Source organism: Dermacentor albipictus, chromosome 2, assembly GCF_038994185.2.
Source record: "Dermacentor albipictus isolate Rhodes 1998 colony chromosome 2, USDA_Dalb.pri_finalv2, whole genome shotgun sequence".
NCBI lineage: Eukaryota > Metazoa > Arthropoda > Arachnida > Ixodida > Ixodidae > Dermacentor > Dermacentor albipictus.
The window spans coordinates 153,813,950-153,838,423 of record NC_091822.1 but is presented as its reverse complement, the minus strand read 5'-3'; the positions used below and the strand labels follow the sequence as shown (position 1 = coordinate 153,838,423).

At 48.8% G+C, this 24,474-nt stretch overlaps 1 protein-coding gene across 4 annotated transcripts in view; it reads left to right on the top strand.

Annotated features, from left to right (window-relative positions):
* The window catches only part of Rbp (RIM-binding protein), a 471,200-nt gene that overhangs the window by 65,729 nt on the left and 380,997 nt on the right, over positions 1-24,474 (top strand). The window lies entirely within an intron of this gene.

The following is a 24,474-nucleotide window of genomic DNA, read 5'->3' as shown; positions in this document are numbered from 1 at the left end:
TTTTACCTGTCGAACGCCACGGGAGCGTCGCATCGGCTACGTTGACATATGACACGAGCATGCATCAGGACAGCTGTCCGGCTAACGTCCCCTTCGCCGATCCGTCGACTTCAAGGCCGCGGGTGCGCGCTCTCCGACCTTCGTCGCACCGTCGGGCGAAAGCGGCATGCAGGACCGCGCGCGTTTCCCACGTCGGCGCGATTAGCAGCGCGCACGCAACGAAACCACCGATATCTTGCACGCAGCTTCTAAAGACATTTCGCCATTCGAGCTCGCAGCACGAACTCGCGCCAAGGTCGTCATCGGTTCTACCCCCCCGAGGTGATTCGTCAATGCAGGGCGTCGTACGGCGTGTATACACGCGTATACAGCACGCTTGCGATCCGGCTCGCGTGAAGCGAGCGTTTAGAAACGCACCCTGCGTTCATTCTTCTCGACACGGGGGCCCGCCCACACGCGCGCTAGCGAGGCGAGGCGAGACATGCTCATCTACAGCTCTCGGACAGAGACGGGCTCGTGCTACGGTTCGTCCACCGACGGCCTCAAACGCACATCACGGGCCCGCGCCGCGCGTGATCCGCCGGACGATGTCGGCGCCAGCGCTCCGCGTCCCATGCCCGAGCGGAATAACGGCCACGTCGTGCATCGTCGGTGCCGCTACAGAGGAGGAGGAGGAGGAGGGCACGCCGTAACGCACCAGCTGGCGGTTGGAACCTCTATCGCTCACATCGACGGGCGAGCGCGGGGCAGGGTCCGGCTGCCAGCTCACGCCGGCTTTCTTTCCCTCTCTCCCTCTCTCTCTCTCGCACACACACGCACACACATGCACGCGCACGCACACATACACGCGCGCACGCACATACGCACGTACGCACGCTCGCTCGCTCGATGCATACCGCAGTCCTCCCTTTCCACCGCTTTCTCCTTTCTGTGGTATCGTTTGCCAAAACGAACCACGGAACAGCTAGCGACGCCGGCGCAGCCACCACGTGGCGGAGAGAACTGTCTATTTCGACGACGACGGAGCGCTGTGACGAATCGAGGCACGGAGGCTGAGGTTCCACTTAGGCATCGAGCCTCGCTGGGCTAACGTTGCGCATGCGCGAGGCCTCTTTGTCCTCTCTCTCTTCGTTTCCGTGTAGAGTCACTGTGACGCTGTCTGTGACGCTGTGACAGCGTTAACGCTGACGTTAACTGTTAACGCTGTGACAGCGTTAACTGTGACGCTGGGATTTTTACAGCGGAGTTGTTTATGGCTAGGTTCTGGTGGATCTCGTCTCCGTGGACGTATAGAGACAGACCAAGAATTTTTCATTCGTGGGTCCATCCCCAAAGATAGTGAAATACCGGGCCGACCCGCGGCTGAGGTTCAGTTCGCCATTAAGCGAACAACATTCACAGCTTCGCTGGTCGTCCTTCTACACAGAGTGGAAGGGCGCTTAATTTTTCTTGCGGTTAGGTTGCGGTTTATTGTTAATGCAAGAATATGGAAAAGGGGACCACGAATTGGAAAAAGAATGAAAAAAAATTAACGAGAGAGAGACAGTCGTAGTCAGCTGGCCACAACGTACCGGCGTTGTCAGTTGAGAGTTTTTGCATCCATTCTTCATTTCTTGAGTGCCGCTCAGACACCGTTTCGTACTACCTAGTACGAGCACAGAGAACTCCGTGGCTGCGACGAATGTGTCTTTGCCCTGCTGCCGACAATGTCAGTCTGTTTCTCACGGGCATCAGGACGTCTCCGCCAGAAAGGAAGCTGAACGATGTCAAATTCGACAACTAGACTCCATATTGTTAAAAAAACGTCATTTTTTTTCTCATGTACAGGCTCGTGAAGATCTTACTTTAAGAAAACATTATCTAGAACGGAAATTGAAATTGGTGAATAAATACGCCACACATAAGATACCCCAGAAAGTGGACGGCAAAGCGGTGCCGCTGTAGCTCAGTCGGCGCACACGCAATGCGAGGACGCGGGTTCGTATCTCCCCTTGCAGTCAGTTGTATTTTCATCCACTTTCACTTAAAGATAATTTCTTTAATTCATTTCCCAGCTACAAATAATTGTCCCTATGGTGTTCTTCGTGTCAGCGTTGGCTTCTTCCCGAGTTCCGCCTCAGCAGGTGCAGAAATTTGAGACCGAAAACCTTGCTTTTTTGAAGCAGTGATGAAAATGTCAATGAAGGCGCGCTTCACTGAAATGGTAATTCGCACTAGTCGGTCTTTCACAATCTCATTCGCAGAAAGCCTGTAGAAGCCGCGGAGGCCGTCATTTCCGAATATCGAAGTAAATTGACTGACAAGATCGTCGAAGCTAGACAAATGAAATTTCGGGCAAATGTGGGAAATGTCGAGGGTGACTTGGCGGCCGACGCTAGATGTATCCTGAAAAAAAAGAAAAGCGCGTTACAATAAAGTAACTAATTGCTTTGTCAGTTCCACTTTGTAGCGTAGCGGTGTTTACAAAGCCCTTCGATCCGTGATTGTCTGGCATGTCAACGTGAAATTTGGTAGAAAAACCGTGTGTCAGAGTAAGAACAAGAAATTAAGTTATAAGGACTTTAGAAGCACCGAATGAACTTATCGAAATAGCGCCGATCGGGCTTATTCTCGTTGCCTGTTGGGGAACTAAAACTTTTTTTTTTACTGTCTGCGAACTACATTGACATACCGAAATCATTCTTTGTCGCAATAAGGTGCTCGTTTTAAGTGATACGCTGGAGAAATTTCAAAGTTACAGTTTATTTATTCAAGGTGGGCTGCCTTAAGTCGTAGTAATAAAAGAAAACAATTATGGTAAATGGACGCAACCTCGCATCGTGCATCAAGTCCACTATACTGGTCTCTCTCAGATCAAAGTGATCTCGAGTCCAGGTGGAGAAGTCACCGTACCGGCCCCTGCGAAGGCCAGATCGTCCGAGCGAGGGCTCTGTCGATATTTCGTTGTGTCTGCTAGGGCAAGGCAACAACAGAGGGGGGGGGGGGGGGTACGCAGCTACGTCTTGTGTCAGGGTCGTACAGCAGGTGCCAGGCGGCGTGTGTCCTCGATGAGGACCATCCTCTAACGAGAGGTGACGGCAGTGATAAGGACTGTGTCCTATCACTGTGCCCCCATAGCTAGCACGTCAGGTAAACGCCCTTCGTCATTGTGACGTGGTGGGGCAGGGAGCGTGCGAACGGGTTGACAAGGGCACGTGCATCACGTCAAAGAGAACTTTTGGGAGTCTGCAGGAGAATATAACAACAGTCCGCGGGCACAAGAGGTATGTGCCCTTATTTTAGTCCAGCAATGTGACCGGACTTTGTGTTTACTTTAGTGCACATATGGGACTGGACATTGTGTTGCTGTGTTTCTGAGTTGACTTTCAGGTATAGTGTGACATTGGTGTACTTATGTTACCGGGATTTGTGTTGTTTATGATTTCACTATGTTTGTTAATTTTTCTTAAATATTCGTATGTAAAAAGGAGTAGGCGACAACTTCTCCTAAATAACAAATAATAATAATAATAATAATAATAATAATAATAATAATAATAATAATAATAATAAGAAGAAGAAGAAGAAGAAGAAGGAGAAGAAGAAAGTGCCCTCGGATGGTTGTTCTTCGTGTTTTATGCTCTGTTATCTGCCATGGCATTGAAAACGTCACAGTTATGTCCTTACACTCAGTGTTTTGCGACTGCGTTAGGCTCTTTTTTTAAGTGTATCGCAGAGCTTTTAAAAGGACACTCGTTCGAGCATTTAATTAAGTTTTTAGAATTCGTGCTGCCAGCGAATGGCCCAACGCCTGGGCTTGAAAGTAGGCGCGCGTGTTAGGGTGCCCCATACGTTTAGATGGACTGTTCGTTCGTTCGTTCGTTCGTTCGTTCGTTCGTTCGTTCGTTCGTTCGTTCGTTCGTTCGTTCGTTCGTTCGTTCGCTCGCTCGTTCGCTCGTTCGCTCGCTCGCTCGCTCGTTCGTTCGTTCGTTCGTTCGTTCGTTCGTTCGTTCGTTCGTTCGTTCGTTCGCTCGCTCGTTCGCTCGTTCGTTCGTTCGTTCGTTCGTTCGTTCGTTCGTTCGTTCGTTCGTTCGCTCGCTCGCTCGCTCGCTCGCTCGCTCGCTCGCTCGTTCGTTCGTTCGTTCGTTCGTTCGTTCGTTCGTTCGTTCGTTCGTTCGTTCGTTCGTTCGTTCGTTCGTTCGTTCGTTCGTTCGTTCGTTCGTTCGTTCGTTCGTTCGTTCGTTCGTTCGTTCGTTCGTTCGTTCGTTCGTTCGTTCGTTCGTTCGTTCGTTCGTTCGTTCGTTCGTTCGTTCGTTCGTTCGTTCGTTCGTTCGTTCGTTCGTTCGTTCGTTCGTTCGTTCGTTCGTTCGTTCGTTCGTTCGTTCGTTCGTTCGTTCGTTCGTTCGTTCGTTCGTTCGTTCGTTCGTTCGTTCGTTCGTTCGTTCGTTCGTTCGTTCGTTCGTTCGTTCGTTCGTTCGTTCGTTCGTTCGTTCGTTCGTTCGTTCGTTCGTTCGTTCGTTCGTTCGTTCGTTCGTTCGTTCGTTCGTTCGTTCGTTCGTTCGTTCGTTCGTTCGTTCGTTCGTTCGTTCGTTCGTTCGTTCGTTCGTTCGTTCGTTCGTTCGTTCGTTCGTTCGTTCGTTCGTTCGTTCGTTCGTTCGTTCGTTCGTTCGTTCGTTCGTTCGTTCGTTCGTTCGTTCGTTCGTTCGTTCGTTCGTTCGTTCGTTCGTTCGTTCGTTCGTTCGTTCGTTCGTTCGTTCGTTCGTTCGTTCGTTCGTTCGTTCGTTCGTTCGTTCGTTCGTTCGTTCGTTCGTTCGTTCGTTCGTTCGTTCGTTCGTTCGTTCGTTCGTTCGTTCGTTCGTTCGTTCGTTCGTTCGTTCGTTCGTTCGTTCGTTCGTTCGTTCGTTCGTTCGTTCGTTCGTTCGTTCGTTCGTTCGTTCGTTCGTTCGTTCGTTCGTTCGTTCGTTCGTTCGTTCGTTCGTTCGTTCGTTCGTTCGTTCGTTCGTTCGTTCGTTCGTTCGTTCGTTCGTTCGTTCGTTCGTTCGTTCGTTCGTTCGTTCGTTCGTTCGTTCGTTCGTTCGTTCGTTCGTTCGTTCGTTCGTTCGTTCGTTCGTTCGTTCGTTCGTTCGTTCGTTCGTTCGTTCGTTCGTTCGTTCGTTCGTTCGTTCGTTCGTTCGTTCGTTCGTTCGTTCGTTCGTTCGTTCGTTCGTTCGTTCGTTCGTTCGTTCGTTCGTTCGTTCGTTCGTTCGTTCGTTCGTTCGTTCGTTCGTTCGTTCGTTCGTTCGTTCGTTCGTTCGTTCGTTCGTTCGTTCGTTCGTTCGTTCGTTCGTTCGTTCGTTCGTTCGTTCGTTCGTTCGTTCGTTCGTTCGTTCGTTCGTTCGTTCGTTCGTTCGTTCGTTCGTTCGTTCGTTCGTTCGTTCGTTCGTTCGTTCGTTCGTTCGTTCGTTCGTTCGTTCGTTCGTTCGTTCGTTCGTTCGTTCGTTCGTTCGTTCGTTCGTTCGTTCGTTCGTTCGTTCGTTCGTTCGTTCGTTCGTTCGTTCGTTCGTTCGTTCGTTCGTTCGTTCGTTCGTTCGTTCGTTCGTTCGTTCGTTCGTTCGTTCGTTCGTTCGTTCGTTCGTTCGTTCGTTCGTTATAGTTGCATAGGGGGGGTTACAATGTTACGTGTGGAGAGAAATTAACGTTTCTTGCTTAGTTACAAGCGTTGCAAAGAATTACTGAACCCACGTTTCTTTCTGTATTTATTTCTGTGTTATACGAGTTGGCGGTACGTTCGTGTAGTGCCCTCGGTGAACTCAACGTTGTGCCTTGTTTGGTTTTGGTAAACGTTAAGGGTTACGTGTGGAAAAAGGCCAAATGGGTGGGTTAATGTCGGCGCTTGCAATAAATTGCGTATTCAAACGCTCGGGAGTATCTAATGAGCGCGTTTTACGAGCGGTGAAAAATTTGACCCTCCTGCGCTGGCGTAACTCCAAATGGATGGACGACTGTGTCAAATCGGTGGGCGAAGTATGTGACCCAAATGCTTCCTTTGCAAAAAGCAAAGGGCTCGATGGTGTCATGAGGCCGTATATCAGCTATCTTTCCCATTAACGTACTGAGTGAACTTTATGTTATACTATATTTTTATATATTCGGTCAAAACGAACAGGAAGTTACAGGTGATGTGTACACAAAGTTCAACATCGGCGGTTAATTGTGACCTTTTGCAATAAATTACTCACGGAAACGCTCCTGAGCTTTATCGCCGTCTTTTTACGAATGATGCAGCATTTAGCTCCCTGCCACGGGAGAAGTTTAAATATCAGCGAGAACAAATTTATCTAAATTGTGGGGAGCACTACGTAAAAAAAAAAAAACCCTATCTGCGAAGTTAAATGGGTGTTGATGGAACACGGGAGTGGGAAAAAAAAGTTTAGCAACTGCTCAAATGCTTTTTACGGTCATACTAAGGTATGTTTCTCGATTTCCCGAGAGAACTCACCAAGCTTGCATTTAGTGAAAAGAGGGGGAGTGGAAGGAGAATTTTAGAAGTAATGTTTCGGAATGCTTGTATGCTTCTGGCTTAATTAGAAGCGTTGTCAACATTCACTGAACCCTCATTTTTTATTTATTATTTTGTTTAAATTTGCAAATGGTGTACAAAGCTTGTGGTATAGCTTTTCACGGTGTCCTCACTGAATTAAATGAACCACCTTGCTTATATTTCGCGAAAATAAGATGCAGGTTATGAGTGACATGTAGGGACAGTTAAAAGTGCGGATACTAATTAGAGCCTTTGCAGTAAATTACGTATGCAAGCAATGCGAAGCGTTGTTTTTTTTCTTTTTTGACGGAAGGCGCGGAACTTAAACTGCCGCCAAGGAGAAAATACGAGTGCCACCAAGATCAAATTTGGTGTAAATCTGGGGAACAAGTGGCGAATGTTCTCGTGAAGTAAAATCTGCATGGATTAATCACGCTTTTGTAAGAAATTCCCTAACAAGTGCTCAAAAGCGCTTTACGAAGGCAAGTCTTCCAATAGACGAGTCAAATGGTGGCAACGTTTTCAAGTACGTGTCTTAATTGCAAGCAACATAAATGCTTATTGCAACTGGCCCAAATGACACAGCTGCAGCGCTGGAGATTAATTGGCTTGTTTTTGTGGAAGGTTGCACGAGTCTGCCGTTTCTTTAGGCTAAGCTGCGAGATCCGAGAAAGCGCAATACTGTGCGGTGACGGTGACAAATGCTCTCGCAAGCGCCTTTGAAATCAAGAGACGTGAATCCTTTTATTCTTAATTCTGATCGACTGGTTTATGGAGTGCGCATATAGCACGGGGCGACACTCTTTCAGCGCGTAAAACCGAATCGTTTAGGACGTAGCAAATTGTAGGAGCAGTGAAAAATACTATCCGCGCGGAGACAAGAAGGGCGCAGGACGATGCTATAGCTGGACGCTACATAAACGTGGTTCTAAAGCTTTTTCCACAAACGGAATTCATTGCAATCGGTGTGCACGATACGAAACTAAATTGAGCGGTCGGCTAGCTTTTGCAATAGGAATAATTGGAATTCTTCATCAGTAAAACAGGAAGTGCCTTGGTTTTAGACAACAAATAGTCATGGAAGAAATGCCGGGTATCTTGAAAAAAAGAATTTTTAAATATGAAAAGGACGAGCCCGTTCAGCTCCTGAGCAGAGCGCGTGTTACCGAAGGTAACTGCATACTCGATTTCCTCAATTTTAAAAGCACGTATTTAGTCAGGGCGTAGGGGGGGGGGAGGCATTAATCGCTGGAGTCAAGTGTGATAATCATCGTCAGTGCTCATGGATCACCTATACAAATGTTGTTTTCTTCGCAACTTATTATCAGAGTGTAGTGAAAACCACCGTCCTGAGGTGGCAGCGATGGATGTTGTTGACTAGCATGCTGTTTTAGAGCGCAGCTCTTTGGCGTCCGTTCCTGGGTTTCGCGTCGTCGTCGGCGTTGTCGTCGGCCTCGTAACCAGCTCCGCCCCCCTTTCATCCCCCCAGCGCTAGCAGCGACCGACTGATACCGCTGGATGCCGCTGACGCCGCTAGAGAGTCAAGATAACGTGACTGCATAGAACACCGTCGCCGCCATGCAGAAAGAGGAGGAAAGGGTCCCCCCCCCCCCCTGTTCTTGTGTGGCGGATAGGGTGCTCTTCAGTTGCCGACGCGCCGGTTATTTCACGTAGGCCCCGGCACGTCGACGAATACGTGACCACCTTCCCACGGCTAGACCTGGTTCTTAGCGCTGCGGAAGCGAGGGTATCATATTGTTTGTGTCGGCATCGGCGTCGTTGTCCCTGAAACCAACTCCGCAGCTGGGGTTGACTCACTATCGGCGTCAGCGGCATCAGTCAGTCGCTGCTATCTCTTCCCTCCTCCCTTTATCATGTTGTCCTCTTGCTGCGCGCCCTTCTGCCCCCATCGTTTGCCGCTGGGTGTACACGCCGCCCCCCTCCCCCCTCTTCCTGCGAGTCTCCGGTTGTCAAAGCGCCGGCTCGAACTTAATTCCTTTCTTCGCTCCTCCTCCAATGCAACCCCTGTGCGGTGGCAATCAGAGAGCCAGATTGGTGGCGGCGGATCTGTATATGTGCACCGCCCGAGCCGAAATTGCCGCTACCGTTCGCCACTGCGAAATTATCTGCCAGTTCTTTCTGAGCCATGAGCGAGGCGACCGATGGAAGTCCTCCGTCTGCTGCTGCTGCTGCTGCTGCTGCTAAACGAGCTGCCAGAGCAGAGGCCCAGCGCCGTCGCCGTCACAGACAGACAGACAGACAAAGAACTTTTATTTTGGTCCTGAAAAGACGATGAGTGTCCCCGTTAGGGGGCAGCGTCTGCGGGCCGCACCCACGACGGAGCCGGGAGGTTGAGACTCTCGGCGATATCGCGGGCTCTCTGGACAGCCCTGAGTTGCTCTTCCTTGGCGGAGCTGGTGACGAGCCGAAGCCAGTCTTCCTCCGAAGAGGGAGACCCTGAGCCCCCGCACAAGTCGGGGCACTGCCAGAGCATGTGCTTAAGAGTGCATCTGGGATGTCCACAGCGCGGACAGCCCGGGTTGACGCCACCTAGGAACTTTGAGCAAATAAATGGAGACGGATACGTCTCCGTCTGCAGCATCCGCAGGGTGATTGCCTGTGGTCTGTTTAGGTGTGGGTGTGGAAGTGGAAACTTCCGACGCCCTAGTTGATAGTGCCTGCAGACCTCGTTAAAAGTAAGGAGAGGGTCCCTGTGCCATTGCCATCCCCCAGCCTCCGATTGCCCACTTCCGGTGCGGCGGGTGAGATCTCGCGCCTGGGAGTGAGCAAGTTCGTTGGCGTTGGGGACGGCTTCATGAGCATCGCTGCCCATGTGACCGGGGAACCAGATTAAGTGTTTTTTGCCTGTCCAAGATGCTGCAGAGAGAACGCGAGCGGCTTCCTTGCATACCGAGCCTTTCATGAATGCTCTAACGGCAGCTCGCGAGTCTGTGAAAATAGTGGAACGGTTCGTGGTGGCCATGGCGATGGCTACAGCCACCTGTTCGGCTTTGTCGGCGTTCACATTTTGATGCGTAAGCGACGTCAGCAGCTCCCCCCGCAGCGATGTAGCCACCGAAACAAAATGATTGGAAGCAGCGTATTGCGCAGCGTCGACGAAGGCGACGGTGTCCTCAATCTTAGCCGCCAGGCTAAGGAGGGCCCTGGCCCTCGCTTTACGTCTGCCGTAATTGTGCTGAGGGTGCATATTTCTAGGTATCTGGGATACCGAATACATTTCTCTGACTTTGACGGGGAGCGCGCACTCCCTCTGTTTGGTGATGCACGAACCTTGACCGATATGCGCTAGTAGCTGCCTGCCGGCTTCCGTGGAAGCCAGTCTTGCAACTTGTGACATCTGCTGCGCCTCGACTATCTCTTCAAAGGTGTTGTGGACACCTAGCTCCAACAGCCTTTCAGTACTGGTGCTCTGTGGGAGACCCAGTGCCTTTTTTATGCTCTTGCGAATGATTGTCTCTACTCTAGCTGCGTCCCTTCTGCTCCATTGGTGGGCCAGGGCTATATAGTTAATGTGGCTGATTAGGAAGGCGTGGAAGAGTCGCCTTAGATTATCCTCCAATAGCCCCCCTTTTTTGTTGGCCGCCCTCGTGATTAACTTTGTCATGGAATCGGCTTTGGTTGCGATGCGCTCTAATGTGTAGTCATTACTGCCGTCCTCCTCCAGGAACATGCCCAGGATTCTGATTCTGTGTACTACCGGAATGACGGATCCGGTCGCGGTGGTGATAGAGATATCGGGAGGTGTCCCTTTCTTTGCACCGATTGTGGGTCGGTATAGTAGCAGTTCCGATTTCTTAGCCGACAGGCAGAGTCCTGCCTTCGCGAGAAACTCCTGAACGACTGTGATCGCTGTTTGTAATTTCTCTTCGATGTACCCGTCGCTACCTCCCTTGCACCAGACTGTGATGTCGTCGGCGTAGAAGGCGTGACCGATACCCTCAATCTCGGCCAGCTTTTGGGAAAGAGCTCTCATGGATAAGTTGAATAAAAAATGGGAGAGGACTGCCCCTTGCGGGGTGCCTCTGGGTCCGAGATCGAATGTTCTCGAGCCCAGAGCTCAGAATCCAGAGGTGCGTGCCGCCGAAGCAGAAGCTTACCGTCGCCGCCGTCGAGATGATCCAGGAGTACGCGTCGCCGAAGCAGAGGCTAAGCGCCGCCGCCGAGAAGACCCTGCCGTTCGCGCCGCCGAAGCGGAGGCTCATCGCCGCCGTCGAGAGCAACCAGCAGTAAGCGAGGCTGAAGGAGAAGCTCATCGCCGCCGCCGAGAAGACCCTGCAGTTCGCGCCGCCGAAGCGGAGGCTCATCGCCGCCGTCGAGAGCAACCAGCAGTAAGCGAGGCTGAAGCAGAAGCTCATCGCCGCCGCCGAGAAGACCCTGCCGTTCGCACCACCGAAGCGGAGGCTCATCGCCGCCGTCGAGAGCAACCAGCAGTAAGCGAGGCTGAAGCAGAAGCTCATCGCCGTCGCAGAGAAGACTCTACCGTTCGCGCGGCCGAGGCCGAGGCCAAACGCAAACAAAGGCTCGCATTTGCTGCGCTCAAATTTCGCATTAGGAAGTAACGTAATCGTCGGTAATTTTTTCACACGACATTTGGAATGGCCCGATATTTTCGCTTTTTTAACGATGTGCAAAGCAGCACGCTTGGAGGCATATGCTCTAGCAAGATCAACGTGCGTTTTATGAGTGGCAATGCCATTCTAGTGTGGATGTATGTAGAAGTCTCTCCGAGTCTTGCATATTTTTTTTAATCGTCTACGCATTTTCATGATGCCGTCACGTTCAATCGTCAAATCTGGCGTCGACCAGTTATTGCTTCCCCCTATAGTATAGCGGGAGAAGTGGTCTTGAATTACACAAGCGTTTGAAGCTAAGTTGCATAGAATTCATAGCGGCCAAATGTTGAGCTTGTTTTATGCGAAGCATATTACTAGAGCTCAACCCAGCTCCTTAGGCGCGGCGGTGTCGCCTTCAATACCACGTGACACCGTGACGTCACGACAGAGAAACGGGGCTCCAACTCGCGCCGTCGCTCGCTGCGTCGCCCCCCGCATCGGACGCGGTGGGCGTCGAGCAACTCAGCGTTCGGCGCGACAACGATTTATTCATGAAGTGCAACGCCGCAGACACCGACACCGACGACACCGGCTTTTCTGCGACATGAGCTCCTTAACGCTGTCGCGTTAAAATAAAGGCTAGTATGCTTCGCATCCTGGGCGTAACCTTAGCTAATCCACAGCCATTTTTTTTAACTTGGAGGAGTTGGTTTGTAAAACCAATATTAAGCAGTTGGGATTTGAGAGCGATTCCTGATTTTTTTTTCTTTTATGTTCCACATTTTGTAATACGTTTTAGTTGAGTCTTATTTTGATAGAAAAAAAAGAGAATCGAATGTTTTACAGTATCGGAATACCCGCCGTGGTTGCTCAGTGGCTATGGTGTTGGGCTGCTGAGCACGAGGTCGCGGGATCGAATCCCGGCCACGGCGGCCACATTTCGATGGGGGCGAAATGCGAAAACACCCGTGTGCTTAGATTTAGGCGCACGTTAAAGAACCCCAGGTGGTCAAAATTTCCGGAGTCCTCCACTACGGCGTGCCTCATAATCAGAAAGTGGTTTCGGCACGTAAAACCCCAAATATTAAGTATCGGAATCGCTAACGAACCAGTCATAGCAGTTGTAGGCGAGATGCTAATATGCCGTCGTGCGCGCATAGGGTTAGAACAATAGAGTTTCATACAATAATTACTAGAGGGAACACTCTAGCGTTAATGCCTACGGGAGCTGCAATGAGAGCGGTTGTACCAGCATGGCAATTATGGGAAGTACATGGATTTGCCTAAAGTTCGTCCTTTTGGCTTCAAGCGGCTCCGTGACATTGTAAACTCATCATTTCAACCAACGTAAAGCGTAATAAATAATTACATAAGCATCATTGAAATTGTCCGACGGTAGTATTCGAACATAGGAACTCTAGCACAGAAGCCTGAAACTGAAACGATTAAGCCAGAGACGCACGTTTCGACAAGAGAACGAAACGCCCTTACGAATTTATCGCGGGGACGCCTGTGCCTTGAGACGCGCGGCGCGTTTCGGTTTGGCCACCTGTACGAATTAAGCTCAAGCGTTGTAGTTAATAACAATTGTGCATGTTCACGGCGTTTTCTGGACTTCGGAGAGTATAGATAGCGTTGAAAACTTGCAATAAGGTTTATATAGCGTAATATACAAAGCCGCAAGAACGTCCGAATCTACAAGCACGAAGATCAGACAAATCCAGGTACTTCCCATCGTTCCCATGGGGGTATAACGACTGCAGCGCCAGAGTTCTCTCTGGTGATTGTTGTTTGAAATTCTATGGTCAGAACATCGTCCGAAGAGCTGGAGCTCTGCCTTGCTCTTCTGGTCAATGCCTCGCCCTTCGAGCGAACGAGCTCAATGTTCCTTTTTTGAAAGGTTGCTTCTTTTGCTTACTTGCACCGTCGCGACAAAAACTTGAATGGTGAGCTAATTTATCCAGCAGCATCGAAGGTTCTACGTGTCTGTGTAGCTAGAATAGTCAGAAAGAAGTATGACAGACTAAAAGTCTAACGCGTTGTGCAACACTTAATGGAGATCTTGCCGTCATTTCTCTGCGTTCAAAGGTGTCGAGGAAATATTTTCGCAGAAAGAACGTGGGTGGCCGGGGAAACCACGTATGTCGGCTGGGTTGACGGTTATCGACAGCGCCGCTTTAACGCAGCTCTCCGTAAATACCTGTCAGGTTAGGGCTCATTTTCGCAGGCAACTACTACAGTCGTCACTGTCTCGCATGACGCTAGTTATAAGATACCACATCGCAACGTATTCCTTTCGGGCGCTCACTCGACACACACAAGGTCCTGCCTCTTCGAGGGTGCAACTGACGTTCAGACCACCGTAGGGTGCGCTATATATACTTAAAAGAAGAAGCCAACGCTTACATGAAGAACACCACAGGGATAATTATTTGTAGCTGGGAAATGAATTAAAGAAATTATCCTTAAGTGAAAGTGGATGAAAATACAACTGACCGCAGGAAAGATACGAACCTATGTCCTCTCATTGTGTGTGCGCGGATTGAGCTACCGCGGCACCGCTTTGCCGTCCACTTTCTGGGGTATCTTATGTGTGGCGTAATTATTCACCAATTTTAATTTCCATTCTAGAGAATGCGTTCTTCAAGTAAGATCTTCACGAACGTTTTTCATTTATATACCGGTATTACATCTTTCAAAGAAGTTTGCTTACCTGCAGTGGATAAGCGAGCGAAGAAAATGAAGAATAGCACCTATCTAAATGCATGGGAACGGAGAAATCAATCAATCAATCAATCAATCAATCAATCAATCAATCAATCAATCAATCAATCAATCAATCAATCAATCAATCATTTTTTTCGGCACCAGTCAGCAGAAAGTTAAATCAGGAATGGTTTTCCTTGACAACCACTGCACCGATTTTTATAATTGTGGTATCCAAATAAAACGTTAGAACTTATTGACTGTATGCAGCATATTCTTTATTTAGGTTGTTATTTAGTAGCAAACATTAGAAAAAGTTGAAAATTCGGAAGAAATATGGAAAGCTTGAGTAGCAAGTTTTCATTTCCATAGATACTTGTTAAATAATGATATCACATTTCGGTAAGCTGCCCCTACTTTTACATCTAAATCGGAAATAATTGATTTGTGTTATGCACCTGTTCTAAATATAGCACTAAGTTGTTAGCAGGACTTTTGCAATGCCCTTGTCAAAATTCCAACAATTTCACCTAAGCGGCAAATTAATAAGCAAAATTGTCCGCATCAGAAGCTCTAAGAAATGTAGATTATAGAACTCCGATATTTCTCTTTGGCGCAGAGTTTCGGATTTGTAAACTTCCTGTTGCATTTTTTTGAAGCTTACTAATTTTGGAACGCCTGATAAAAATTTATACTCTAAATCTGAATTCTGCTTCTGTAAAGTCACCCGAAGTTAACTTTCTCACTTATATGCGAACAAATGTTTTTTGAAACACGTCTAGCGGTTGTTTCGCAAAAGCGATTCCGTGTTCTACATGCATTTGAATAGGAAAATAGGAGTTGTACTCGAGCTAAATTAGTTTTATGTCATCCTCCATACCTTCCTCTATTTCTATTTCTATTCTCTATCTTGAATAAAGGCTTGCGCCACTGAGTGTCAGTAACTTTTATGAGTAACAGTACGAGGAACTCCACATCGGGAAATCTTGCGGGAAGTACGGGTAACTGAGCATTAATTACATTTGTGAGTAGCTGAGTGAATATCTTTCATTAGCAACAGAATGCGTAACTGAATATTGGTAACTTTTGCAGGTAGCAGTCTGAGTAACTTTGTTACCAGTACATTTCATAAATGACAGTAGGGGTAACTCAGTATTGGTAACTTTTGAGCGAGATGCACGAGTAACCGCGGGTATAATTTTTATTACGAGTAACAGTCATCATCATCATCACCATCATCATCGTCATCATCATCATCATCATCAGCAGCAGCAGCAGCCTGGTTACGCCCACTGCAGGGCAAAGGCCTCTCCCATACTTCTCCAACAATCCCGGTCACGTACTAATTGTGGCCATGCCGTCCCTGCAAACTTCTTAATCTCATCAGTAACAGTAACAGTATCAGTAACAGTATGCGTCACTAAGTACCAGTAAGTCCTATAAGTAACAGTATAAGTTACTAGGTAATCAGAAACTTTCTCGAGTAACGCGCATACAGACAGACCGTCGTGCAAGCAGCGGTGAAAACCGCGCACCCAAACAGCGCGGAGTCTCTTGTCGCCGCGCCAGCGCGGGCGAATGAAAAGCGACGTGCACAGCTGCAGCGACGCACGACTGCCGGTCCCGTGGCGGCGGCATGAGCGCGCGACTGCAGCTGCGCTGTGTTCCGCATTCGCTCGCACATAAGCCGACTGGGAGCGTGGACGAAGTGTGTGTGTTTCTTCTTTGTCCATTACCGACATTGAGCAATGGGCGAACGCCTTGCAAGCAGATGTAGAGGCCCATACCACCACTCTCCCGCTAGACACACCCTTGGCCACAATTGACTCCAAGCTACTACACATGTGGGAAGCGAAGCAAGCTTTACTTCGGAAATGGCTAACAGCACGTTACAATCGTAAACTCCGAATCCGAATCGCCAAATTAGACTATCAGATCCAACAATATGCTATGAAATTGGCGGCGCAGCAATGGACTCAGGTTTGCGAAGGAGCGCATGGTACTCTCAGCAGCAATAAAAAGACCTGGCAACTGCTCCGGCACCTGCTCGACCCCACCACGTCTAGGACGCACAACAACCTCCAGATGAATAAACTGCTGCATGAACATGCAGCCGACCTGCCGACCATGTTCAGCAACCTGGCTTCCAAACATATGCCCCCTCCTACGCAAATACCCATGCCTGACTATGCTGGTGAACCCAATGAGGAGCTTTGCAGCCCCATCACAGAAGCGGAGGTTCGACATGCCCTCAACCAAGTGCAAACCACCACGGCACCAGGCCCAGACTCTGTGACTAATAAAACGCTTCGGAACCTCGATGAGCAATCCATAAGCAAACTCACCGAGTATTACAACCACTGTCTCGAAGTGGGAGAGATACCCCAACAATGGAAAGCAGCCAAAGTGATCTTCATTCCAAAGCCGAATAAGCCAATTCACATTGATAACTTCCGTCCAATTTCTCTTACTTCATGCATAGGGAAGATCTTGGAGCACGTAATCCACCTACGCCTCTCCAAATACATAGAACATAATCACTTGTTCCCTTCGGAAATGACTGGCTTCCGCAAATCTCTTTCTTGTCAGGATGTCATGTTAAGGCTCAAAGAAGACATTATCGAACCGAGCGATGCACGTGACACACAAGCGTTGCTCGGCCTCGACCTCAAAGGCGCCTTCAACAACGTGTCCCACTTGGCCATACTACGCGAACTTAGCAGTATAAACTGCGGGGAGCGAATCTACAGCTATATACGCAGCTTCCTCACGAAGCGCACTGCGACGCTACAATTAGGCAGCGAACAATCTGGCCAAATAAGTTTAGGAAGCACTGGCACGCCCCAAGGGGCAGTACTTTCGCCCCTCCTCTTCAATTTGGCTATGCGACCTATAGCTTTCACTCTCAAGAAGATTCCTGACCTCCGATTCACACTGTACGCGGATGATATTACGCTGTGGATGACCGGAGGTTCTGACGGGCACATCCAAGACACCCTCCAAGCCGCAATTGATCAGGTCGAGCAAGTGGGTCACGAGTTGAATCTCAGGTGCTCCCCCACCAAATCACAGCTTCTCCTTCTACGCCCCACAAGACGCTTCAGGACTTCACCCCCGAATATCCAACTCACGATTGAAGGGCACCCTATACCCCAAGTAGACAGGATAAGGGTCCTAGGATTACACCTCCAATGCAACCGAGCAAATCAGCATACCTTGCAAACACTACAAACAACGGTAGATAATACGCTCCGCCTGATAGGGAGGATCTCCAACAAACACGGAGGGCTTCGAGAGAAGGAACTAATTCAGCTAATCAAGGCTTTTGTCTTAAGCAAAATCACCTTCACACTACCGTATCTCTCACTCTCTAGGCAGGAAGAGGACACTGTGAATTGCTTGCTTCGCAAGATACACAAAGTCGCTCTTGGTGTTCCAATTAGAGCATCCACACAAAGGGTGATGGCCACCGCCACACTAAATACCCTTCAAGAATTAACCGAAGCTCATCTATCATCACAATACCACAGACTCACCACAACTGAAGCTGGGCGTGAGATCCTGAGACAACTTCATCGTGCTCCACCATTCAACGACAGCAGGCGACATCAACTTCCTCCGAACATACATGGACAATACCACATCCAGCCCCTACCCAGAAACATGCACCCCGAATTTCACGTCAAACGCCGCAAACATCGAGCCAAGGCGCTACAACGCAGCTATGGACAGGCTGAAGGAGTGTACTATGTGGACGCTGCAGCCTACACCCCTAAACATCGTTATGCTGTAGCGGTCGTAGACAACCAGGGCAACACTGTTTGTTCAGCATCAGTGAAGACCATCTCGGCGGGTGACGCGGAAGAGGCCGCCATTGCACTTGCATCGGGACTACCCGATTGCGACGTCATTATTAGTGACTCTAAGACTGCTATCCGCAACTTCAGTAGCGGCTACATTAACAACCTCGCGCACTCTCTGCTTGTAGCTCACCCACCAGAAAAAGACATCGCTCTCGTATGGGCTCCAGCACATCAAGGACTCCATGGCAACGAAATGGCTCATGCCGCTGCTCGAGGATTCACGGACCGAGTGGCCGCAAATATGGGCCTAACTCTAAAACCCAATTACTCCCAACAACACACCAATAAAGACACACTCGTCACATTCCATGAAATTTGCACACATTACAGAAACCAACGCCTATTGTATCCACCTCTCTCTGTGCCTAGAACGCGCCAAAGAGAAATACTGTGGCGACAACTACAAACTCGCACTTTTCTTACCCCGCGCACTTTGCACTTATTCTTTCCCGCCACATACCCGACACCCAAGTGTCGCTTTTGCCCTGTCCCCATAGCAGATCTCTCCCATATCATGTGGCAATGCCCCATCAAAACTCCCCCCCGCAAGCTCAAACCATTAATTAGTAGCGAGGAGCTGTGGGAGACTGCCCTGCGCAGCTCCGATCCCACCCTACAGGACCGAGTCCTGAGGTGGGCTGAGGAGGTAGCGGAGGCCTACCACGACTGGTAGACGGACTTCTACACATAATGTGGTGATGGACGCCTGCTGGGACTGGACTACTTAGACCTCCCTCTCTCCCCCCCGGCTCCTCCCCTTGCTAAAAAGGGGAATAAAGTTCATTCATTCATTCATTCTTTGTCCTCCGTCATTTTAGCGCCTTCACTTCAGAAATCATGCTTAACCAACACGCCCAACTATCCATCCTAAAGCCCTCTCAGTTCGACGCTATCTTGAAGCGATGGACGAGCGAACGAACACCGATATGCTAACGAACACGAACTCGCCAATCAAAAGAGAAAACGAAAGGCAAGTATAGTCGGTGATGACGTAAGAATGCGGTGAAGGATAAACCCAACGCTGTCCGACACAAAGAGAACGTACGTCGGTGCGCCAGCCAATTACCTTCGTTCATTTTTGCGACGTCACGACGGAGGCGAACTTTTTCCGGTATCGGCGTCCCTCGGGAACTTTTTTTTTTTCTTTCGTTGAGAGCGCGGAACGCACACACAGGAGAGGTACCGTGCGGCATTAGGGCTGAAGCCTGCACTGAATTTTTATTTTGACACGTAATGCGAGTATATTCTACGACTCCGCCGAGTTCGTCCTCAAGAGACGCAGAAATTTGAGACCGAAGCCTTGCTTTTTGAAGCAGTCATGGAAATGTCAACGAAGGCGCACTTCACTGAAACGGTGATTCGCACTAGTTGGTCTTTCAAAATAAAGGTATTAAAGGGGTCTAGTAGAGAGTCATTTATTACTTCCTTAAAGATGTCACATGCCGTAATACGTATACGGCACGTGTCTCCTTTCAGTGTTTCGTACCTTGTGAAACGCGCTTTGATTGTTAGCTGTCAACGTAGGCTCGACATTGCGTCGTTTATAGCCACTATACGTGGGGGCTTGGCTATTCAATACAGTTCAAAACTACAATATTGTAATAGGGCTGCGGGGGGGGGGGGAGTACACTAATGTTGTAGTGTCCCCCGCGGTTGCTGCGTTCAGACCCTGTAGCTGCCTAACAATCAGTGACGTTTATCCGCCGTGGTTGCTCAGTGGCCATGGTGTCGGGCTGCTGAGCATGAGGTCGCCGGATCGAATCCCGGCCACGGCGGCCGCATTTCGATGGGGGCGAAAACACCCGCCTACTTATTAGATTTAGGTGCACGTTAAAGATACCCAGAGGGTCAAAATTATCGGGGTCCTCCACTATGGCGTGCCTCATAATCAGAAAGTGATTTTGGCCCGTAATACCCCATAGTTTAATCAATTTTAATCAGCGGCATTTGTCGCCAGTGATTCTTACGCGCACGCACGCACACACTTTGTGCCTTAACATGCCGCCCCATTCCGTCCAAAAACAAACTAGCTGCATCATTTCATTTTGCAAGGACGCCGGAAAAACTCATGCGTGACGCTTTCGAGCGCTTCCGATACAAGTACCAACAGTTCCTCCGTAAAGAGGCGTTAGATTACTGCACTCCCCACGTCGAAAGCGCGCTGTTCGTCGCATTTTTTGTGAGTCAGGACGTTGCTCGATTCTTGCCTTCCCTTGCGCGCGCTTGCAAGTTCCGAGCCGGACACGTGGTCCTTCGCCGTAGTAAGCTTTCGCTCGTTTCGCGGCACAATAGGCCGGGAAACGCCTCGGACGTCGCCGCTCTGCTGAGAGCGAGTCGCTCGCGCCAGCTGCTGTTGCAAGTTGAATGCGATACTGTTTTGTGTTGAAGCTCGTGTGACAGCGAAACGTTCGTGTTTTACGCTGTTACGCTTCTTTGTCTGTTCGCGCCCGTGTAAATAAGAAGTAAAAGGAATAGCTGAAACTTTAGCTCTTTCTGTGTGCCTGTATCGTGTGTGCGGAGGAAACGGTTTGAATAAAACTGGGGCAACGCCATGCGGAACTGTTTGCAGATGTATATATAGTTACTGTCTTAATTTTTATTCAGTTTAAAATTGATTAATTTATTTCAATGCGCTGTGGATGGATAGATAGATAGATAGATAGATAGATAGATAGATAGATAGATAGATAGATAGATAGATAGATAGATAGATAGATAGATAGATAGATAGATAGATAGATAGATAGATAGATAGATAGATAGATAGATAGATAGATAGATAGATAGATAGATAGATAGATAGATAGATAGATAGATAGATAGATAGATAAAACCGCGTCAGCTGGGATCGGTTGCTCTTATCTGTACGTGCTCTGGCGCAATCAGTTCTTCCCTTTATTCGCCTTTACAACGCAGCTAATTTGTCCTTGCGGACAGAGTTCTGTAATCACTTGTAGTAGGTATCGCGCGATTAGATCCCTTCTGCTCGATTTCTTGAAGAGGTAGACATTGCACCAACTATAAGCGACATAATGTGATTAGCCAGTTTATAAACGTTCACACATTAACATTTTAATTAATCACGTTTTGTGCACGCGCCTCCGCTGTGGAATCGAACCCTAGCAGATAACGAAGTCACCGTCATTTCGCAGTAACCTTTCGCTTGTAGCAATGTGTCGAGAAATGCGTCCCAAAATCTGCGGCTAAACGCATGGACAGTCCAGCTAACACTTCATCAGCACTGTGCTTATTTCGCAGCGCTGACCACTCCTAGTTGAGGCATAATTGTTGGTATGGAGACGCGAGAGGAACACGTATTAATGATGTGTTTGATATGTGTTCATATCAAAGGATGCAGGCTGTTTGTTCAAGCTGCACTTGCAGCTTTTCTTCCCTGTCTTCCCCAATCTGTTGGAAATAAAGATATATTCCATTCTTTGGAAAAATAAACATGATTCTGATTCTGAATTCAATTCAATGTCGTATATAGAGACTCTCGACGAATGCCCTGAACGAAGCGTCGCCGGGACGCCGTCCGGCCATTCCAACTTTTAACGAGCCAGGAGCCTCATTGCCTCTCCCTCCCCCACCCAACCTCCGTTCTTCTTCTTTTTTTCCTTGTTGCCACTTGTAGGACCCGTCAAATACAATTTACCACTTGGAACGCCCACTTTCTTTCCTTCCTTCATTCTTTCTTTCTCGCTTTCTTTACGAGTTTGTTGTTGCTTCTGCTTCCGCTCTTCGTTCACCGGTGCTCGGCGCATATACGACGGAAGCTTGTATCTGAGGCGCTACTGCGATGATTGGCAGGCGTTACACGGTCGCGTGCAACGCATGATTAAACCCGCGACGCGCGGTCGGCCGCGGTGGAGCCATTCGGGAGAGGGCGCTGCGTTACCCTCCGTCGTCTTCGGTCTCTGCTTCGGCCTCTCCATCGGTCTCACAGAGGTCAAGTTTAGGAAGACAATGGCCAGCTGCTGCTACCGCTTCTGGCAACGCGTCGCTTTAACTAAGGACTCGAGGAGGAGGGGAGGGGGGGGCGGGGCGTGTGGCTCTGCCGGTGTGGTGGCCTCGGCTGTGTGGATAAATATGTGCAGTTACGCCGACACTATAGAACGGAGTGTCGTACGGGGACGTTTGGGAGAATTGGTAGTGGAGCCGCGGTGGTTGTTTGGACTTTGGCAGAGTTTGAGGATACGGTTGTTCCTGGTCGTTTGTTGCGTCAAGGCAGGTTGTTCACGGTTGCTTTAACACAGAGCGATGCTGGGATGAGAACGGCCAGAAAAGAAGGGACGGGGCAGATGCTTGTGCCGGGCTGTCCTTTCTTCTTTTCTTTATTCCGTCGTTCCAGGCAGGTCCTGTGTTCGAATAACCGCGAACCTATAATTATAGTGAAGGTATTTGGGACCGATTGAATTCACAAATCTTTTCGTTCGTAAGTTATTTTTGACGTTGGCCGGCCATCTTCGCTAAGGGTATGTCCAGCGGGGGGATTGGCTGGTTTTTTCTCTTACGAACAATTCTAGTTTAAGAGGCTTTTCGTGAACACTGATCCTGCTTTACTTAATGCATTGATGCGACCACAGATAAGCCACATAGCGATAGTGATATTGCACTCCCTCTATTTTTTTTTGTGATAAAATGTCGACTTGTTTGCGATCGCGGCCATCGTTTATAAGTCAGCTCGTTTATTAAAGCAAGTGGCAAATATCTAGGCCGTTCGCTCTCATGGGATGATTCGCAATATTCAATTGCATCGCGCAGTGCATTATTAACGCATCGTTGGCGACAGGGACATAATGAAGTGATTCTGGCCGTCTGAGATCTACCGCCAGTGGTTGTTGTGGAGCGCGTACGACAAAGATCTGAACGGTGTACGGACTGCACGTAGACCAGACTGTGTTTCGCGCTCCAAAATAGTGGTCCGTATAGGCCATGCCCAGAATTGGGCGTCACCTGAAAACGGGCACGCGAACTATACTGATGCTACAGTTGTCCGACTCATTTATCTCATACGGACAACGCCTGTCGCAAAACGCAATGCGATCTCGTCCGGAGGCACGAAGGCTCGACGAACGCTTGGGGTACAACTCCGTGCTCAAGGTTGCTCGACTGCAGAACTTTTTGTTGGGCTAGTTGGTGCATACTGAAAATATTTTGCGCCAAAAAACACAACACACACAAGAAAGACAACACCACGGGCGCTCGTGGTGTTGTCTTTCTTGTGTGTGTTGTGTTTTTTGGCGCAAAATATTTTCAGTATGCAAGATCACCAACTAGCCCAGCAGTTAACTCTTCTAAAATAGTTGGTGCATATTACTGAAGTACTATAGCGCCAAACAGACGACAGTTCTGTTCTTCTCTCTTCTCTTCTTCTTGTGTCGTCTGTTTGGCGCTATAGTACTTCAGTAATTTGCTCGACTGATCGGCCGATTTCGAGGCTTAATTATGGCGCTTGAGATCCGAAACTTACACCTCAAGCAGTGCGAGTGGTGTCGCAGCGGAACGTGCTGGATACGTCCGAGCCCTCCGAATTTAAATTCTTTAGTACGCGAGCCAAAAGCCTTCCTATGCATCGGAGTGCGAATCTCCTTGCACCTCTCTAAAATTTATGAACGCTGTCACTGCGGCGGCGATTTGAACTTGCGACCTCCGCATTCAAACAACATTTTTTTTAGCGCTTTTCCATTTCCAAATCGCGCTACCATGCAGCAGCTGTGGAAATGTTCCGCCTAACCTATTGCCGAAACCACAAAGCTTGCCATTACCCAGATGTCTCCACTACTAATGTGTCCAGCGTCAGAATTGGTTCGCGAGTTTATTTAGCGATTGATTCTATCGTAACAGTGTTCTTGGGAACACGGGACCCGATCCCTATATATGCTTCCCAGAGGGACACTAAACAGAGCTAAATAGTTAAGATGCTTTAGTAAATTAAGCTTATGCAATAGCAAAGTGGCCACTCTTACTGTGAGAGGAAAGTTTCTTGCCCAGAAAAGTCGCGGGGAAGAAAAGACAAAAGAACAAATTCCTGAAGGGCGGGGGGTAGGGGGGTTGCCGTAACGGCTTGAGCTTTGACAACGTTTAGTTGGGCGCAGTCTGCCTAGTTATGTGTCAGTATGAAGAAGCACTGTAATGCATTATTAGGAAATCGAAAATTCCGTCTTGCAGTTTCGAGGACTTTCCCTCCGCCGAAACGGTTTGAGTAGACAATGATACCAATACTAAATTCCAACAGGATCCGTCTCAAAATGAAAGTGACGTTGATGCAATGAGCATTAGCAGATTGACCTTCACTTCTTCCGCTCTTAATCATCCCTTATCGACCAAATGAATGAGAATAGACTACCCCTCTGTTTCAATACTTCAATGCGAAATTACTTTGAAAGGCACCGTGGCTACACGCCGAGAAATTGTTCGACATGGCCGCTATGGGATACTGCCCGAGTACTCTCTCAACATGATCTCGTAGCTAATCGTAACTGATCTCGGGTTGGTCTCGTAGCCTCTTCCAGCCTGTTGTCGCCATATATGCCGAATATATATAGACACACGTAGCACACCCCTTTTTAAGCTCTCCGATCTCCTCTCTGCCTCTACCAGTTGATCGACTTCCCTCACTTCACCCACATACACTTTTTTTATGCTTTGAAATTTTTAATGTCAACACATTAAAAGTAATTATGTCCATAAGAGGTTACTGTCCCTTTAAGTTACGTGAACTTGGCATCTCGCGAGCTTACGCTAGCTTTGGCAGCCAGCTTTCGGCATCTCAGCTTTGGCAGCACTGCACCGTATTCGGGAGACAGAGCATAGGTACGCACTGTGACGG